Here is a 5,754-nt window from a genome sequence, read left to right as displayed (position 1 = left end):
CCAATAAGCTTGGTCCCAGACCGATGAGCTTTCACAGTTCCTAACTGTGCTCCGACAGAATCTCCCTTAGAGCCTTGGTGAAAACAAGTCGATGTAAACGTCCAACGTTTACCGATTTCCTCCACTAGAAATGGTCCCGAACGACTCGCTCTGATACCAATTGTTGGAAGCTTTGACGAGCCCAACACACCCACTATAGAGGATCCAGACTATACTAGACTCACTACACCAAGTGCCATAAAAGAAGCTTGAATGAATACGATTGGAGACAAGTGCCATAAAAAAAATAAAAAAAAAACAAAAAAAAAAAACGACTCAACGCTTTTCGTCAATGTGATCATTGTTCGTAGAATTTGTAGACCGAATGTTCTTGCGAAAATTCTAATTGTAGGCCAACAAACTATCAGCACCTTGCATCATATCATATTAAAAAAAACATCAATTTATCATCTTTATTTCTTCAAAAACAATTATGTACGTTGTAAGTTATATAGATTACCAAATTAATAATTCAAATACCTTAAAGTTGCACCATAAGAAAGAACCATCAGCGAAGAAAATACAAATTATTGGTGTAGCTTCATTTGCTGAGAACGAAAATCACAATGAATGTAAGTTAAAGTTATTCTTTTGGTCATTTCATCAAACACTTCATACGCATATATAAAAAAAATAGTGCAATAGTTACTACCTCTACATTCCCCAAACTTTACATACTTGCATGAAAACCCTGGACATAGTGCTACTAACCTTATAGATGCAACATCTGTAAATTCTTCATCTTCCAAGTCACAATCACGATTTATAATAATATCCACAGCCTTAAACTCCTAATTTTATATACACATGTGATCAAAGTATATTCAAAAAGCTAACAAATGAAAAACCCTAGCGAGCAAATTGTAACAGACTGTAACAAAATAATGATTTATTGAAGAAAAGAAAACTTTTTCCGTCGTCACTTTCTTTGTCATAACCATCACTACCTCTACATATACACATGAAAAATCAAGGGAAAAAAATCAAGTTTCATAGATCGAAACATTGATTTAGAGAGATTCTTCAGCACGGGTTTCATAAATTGAGAAAAGGTTACAAATAATGAAATTGAGATAGATCCTTAGATGAAACATTGATTTAGCGAGATTCTTCAGCACGGGTTTCATAAATTGAGAAAAGGTTACAAATAATGAAATTGAGATAGATCCTTAGATAGAATAAAAAACATCAGCTATAATGTCAATACACAAATGAACAAAATATCACAAATTTCTATCAAAACCATACAGCGAAGACATGCTATGACAAACCAAATGGGTCAGCAAGATCAGCGAAGAATTTTCCTTATTCTGATGACGTTAAAAAAATTGAGTACTTACATAAAAGAAGTACCTCGAAGATCTTGGTGAATATGCACTGAAGAAATAAGGAAAACGCTGATGAAAAGCGTTGAAGAAATAAGAAAAACGAACATGTGCTAAGTAGCGATTGTATGAAGAATTCATTATTGCTTCGATCTTACAAATGGCGCTAAAGAATTCTTGTTACTGGTTATGTCGATTGTTGAATTTGTTGGGGTTTTTTAGGGTTTTCGTGAATTAGGGCAGAGATGATTTGGTTGCGTAATGACAGAGTGAGAGTGAAAGAGTGATACTCGTATTTGTTTCTTCTTCTTATACACCGTATTGTTTATTTTAACTTCTTCTACCGTATTTTCTATCTATCTATCTATTCTATCTATCTATCTTCTTACGGTCGCTCAACTTAATCTTCCCATTTTTCTGTCTCTCTCTCTCTCTCTCTTCAAAAAAAAAACCACCAGATCCTTTTCACCTTCGATTGTGTGTTCATCCCGCCGTATTAGGTGACACAACTACCACCAATGAATCCTTCATGTTTTTCTCGACAATACCGTACAAATTTTATATATTAACGACAAATTCTTAATTAGGGTTTCGAATCGATTGGGAAGTTTTCCTTAACTGTCCGTGTTCTGTGATTAGGGTGTTCGTGGTTATCACAACAGGTAACGATTTTTAGGATTTTCTTTAAGATGTGTTTACAATCACAATTTTTAAGGTTTTCTAACTTTTGAAGCGATTTCAAGGTATTTTTAGATGATTATATATTTAATTTATATTGACGGTCAATTTAATACGCTCAATTGATCTGTGTATTTTTAATTGCGTTTTTGTATAAGGTATATAATTAATCAATTTGAATTGTGTTTTCTATCTGCTGTTTGCATTAATTCTGTGATTAACATGTTTATATGTTTATCATTTTGTATCAATGTGTTCCGTTTTTTATTTAATAAGTTTATTGTAGTTAGTTTTTTGTACAAGAAGCTACTAGGCTATACTGCACACGATGTGTTCGATGAAATGCTTTAGTGAATTTTGCATCCATTGTACAGTTCTTTTTATGATCAATTGTTAAAGGTGATTATCTCCATTTGACAAAATTTGCTTTCATTATACAGGTGATTATCTCAAGTATTGTTCTTTTTTATTTTAATCGTATGTATCTCCAGATTCAGTTAATAATTTAGCAAAAAAGAAGCAAGGATGTTGAGAGGAGAACTCATGATACAAAAAGGACGAGCTACTCTAATCTCTCGAACATTACCTTTGTATTATTAAATATATTATTAAGTGTATTAACAATGAAATACATATGTAAAAATAAGACTACTAACTTAATGATTTCGAAACGAGACATATATGTAACGATTATCGTTGTAACGATATTTAACTGTATATATATCATACTAAGATATATTATATATCATAATATCATGATAATATAACAATTTAACATCTCATTTGTTATAATAAACAATGGGTTAACAACATTCAACAAGATCGTTAACCTAAAGGTTTCAAAACAACATTTACATGTAACGACTAACGATAACTTAACGACTCAGTTAAAATGTATATACATACCAACGACCAATTGGTTGAATGGTACCCGGCTCCCTTGATCCCCGGGCCCGCAGTTGTATACCCCTTGCCAAATATAGGGTGCAGGTTCGATTCTCCGGGCCTGCGCCAACTGTTGGGTATTGGGGGGAGGAGATTTACACGGTATACTTAGCCCTTACGGGGTGGGCGGTATAGGTGCTACGGCACACGGTGTCAGGGTTTCACCGCCAAATTAAACCTTTTGCCAAAATGTATATACATGTAGTGTTTTAATATGTATTCATACACTTTTGAAAGACTTCAAGACACTTATCAAAATACTTCTACTTAACAAAAATGCTTACAATTACATCCTCGTTCAGTTTCATCAACAATTCTACTCGAATGCACCCGTATTCGTACTCGTACAATACACAGCTTTTAGATGTATGTACTATTGGTATATACACTCCAATGATCAGCTCTTAGCAGCCCATGTGAGTCACCTAACATATATGGGAACCATCATTTGGCAACTAGCATGAAATATCTCATAAAATTACAAAAATATGAGTAATCATTCATGACTTATTTACATGAAAACAAAATTACATATCCTTTATATCTAATCCATACACCAACGACCAAAAACACCTACAAACACTTTCATTCTTCAATTTTCTTCATCTAATTGATCTCTCTCAAGTTCTATCTTCAAGTTCTAAGTGTTCTTCGTAAATTCCAAAAGTTCTAGTTTCATAAAATCAAGAATACTTCCAAGATTGCAAGTTTACTTCCAAGTTTTCTAAATCCATTCCAAGTAATCATCCAAGATCAAAAAACCTTTCTTACTTACAGTAGGTTATCTTTCTAATACAAGGTAATAATCATATTCAAACTTTAATTCAATTTCTATAACTATAACAATCTTATTTCGAGTGGAAATCTTACTTGAAATTGTTTTCGTGTCATGATTCTGCTTCAAGAACTTTCAAGCCATCCAAGGATCTTTTGAAGCTAGATCTATTTTTCTAATTTCCAGTAGGTTTATCCAAGGAACTTAAGGTAGTAATGATGTTCATAACATCATTCGATTCATACATATAAAGCTATCTTATTCGAAGGTTTAAACTTGTAATCACTAGAACATAGTTTAGTTAATTCTAAACTTGTTCGCAAATAAAAGTTAATCCTTCTAACTTGACTTTTAAAATCAACTAAACACATGTTCTATATCTATATGATATGCTAACTTAATGATTTAAAACCTGGAAACACGAAAAACACCGTAAAACCGGATTTACGCCGTCGTAGTAACACCGCGGGCTGTTTTGGGTTAGTTAATTAAAAACTATGATAAACTTTGATTTAAAAGTTGTTATTCTGGGAAAATGATTTTTATTATGAACATGAAACTATATCCAGAAATTATGGTTAAACTCAAAGTGGAAGTATGTTTTCAAAAATGGTCATCTAGACGTCGTTCTTTCGACTGAAATGACTACCTTTACAAAAACGACTTGTAACTTATTTTTCCGACTTTAAACCTATACTTTTTCTGTTTAGATTCATAAAATAGAGTTCAATATGAAACCATATCAATTTGATTCACTCAAAACGGATTTAAAATGAAGAAGTTATGGGTAAAACAAGATTGGATAATTTTTCTCATTTTAGCTACGTGAAAATTGGTAACAAATCTATTCCAACCATAACTTAATCAACTTGTATTTTATATTATGTAATCTTGAGATACCATAGACACGTATACAATGTTTCGACCTATCATGTCGACACATCTATATATATTTCAGAACAACCATAGACACTCTATATGTGAATGTTGGAGTTAGCTATACAGGGTTGAGGTTGATTCCAAAATATATATAGTTTGAGTTGTGATCAATACTGAGATACGTATACACTGGGTCGTGGATTGATTCAAGATAATATTTATCGATTTATTTCTGTACATCTAACTGTGGACAACTAGTTGTAGGTTACTAACGAGGACAGCTGACTTAATAAACTTAAAACATCAAAATACATTAAAAGTGTTGTAAATATATTTTGAACATACTTTGATATATATGTATATATTGTTATAGGTTCGTGAATCAACCAGTGGCCAAGTCTTACTTCCCGACGAAGTAAAAATCTGTGAAAGTGAGTTATAGTCCCACTTTTAAAATCTAATATTTTTGGGATGAGAATACATGCAGGTTTTATAAATGATTTACAAAATAGACACAAGTACGTGAAACTACATTCTATGGTTGAATTATCGAAATCGAATATGACCCTTTTTATTAAGTCTGGTAATCTAAGAATTAGGGAACAGACACCCTAATTGACGCGAATCCTAAAGATAGATCTATTGGGCCTAACAAACCCCATCCAAAGTACCGGATGCTTTAGTACTTCGAAATTTATATCATATCTGAAGGGTGTCCCGGAATGATGGGGATATTCTTATATATGCATCTTGTTAATGTCGGTTACCAGGTGTTCACCATATGAATGATTTTTATCTCTATGTATGGGATGTGTATTGAAATATGAAATCTTGTGGTCTATTGTTACGATTTGATATATATAGGTTAAACCTATAACTCACCAACATTTTTGTTGACGTTTAAAGCACGTTTATTCTCAGGTGAATACTAAGAGCTTCCGCTGTTGCATACTAAAATAAGGACAAGATTTGGAGTCCATGTTTGTATGATATTGTGTAAAAACTGCATTCAAGAAACTGATTTCGATGTAACATATTTGTATTGTAAACCATTATGTAATGGTCGTGTGTAAACATGATATTTTAGATTATCATTATTTGATAATCTACGTA

General features: G+C 32.4%; 1 long non-coding RNA gene across 1 annotated transcript; it reads right to left on the bottom strand.

Annotated features, from left to right (window-relative positions):
• Window positions 1–294: 294 nt before the first annotated feature.
• LOC139899565 (uncharacterized) lies at window positions 295–998 on the bottom strand. The gene is made up of 4 exons (XR_011777582.1): window positions 948–998; window positions 751–830; window positions 520–587; window positions 295–410 (listed from the first exon to the last, which is right to left on the bottom strand). It is a non-coding gene; the product is annotated as an uncharacterized lncRNA (long non-coding RNA).
• Window positions 999–5,754: the final 4,756 nt, after the last annotated feature.

The sequence above is a fragment of the Rutidosis leptorrhynchoides genome, chromosome 3, assembly GCF_046630445.1.
Source record: "Rutidosis leptorrhynchoides isolate AG116_Rl617_1_P2 chromosome 3, CSIRO_AGI_Rlap_v1, whole genome shotgun sequence".
NCBI lineage: Eukaryota > Viridiplantae > Streptophyta > Magnoliopsida > Asterales > Asteraceae > Rutidosis > Rutidosis leptorrhynchoides.
Note: the sequence above shows the minus strand (reverse complement) of the source record. Positions and strands in the feature narration are given on the sequence as shown.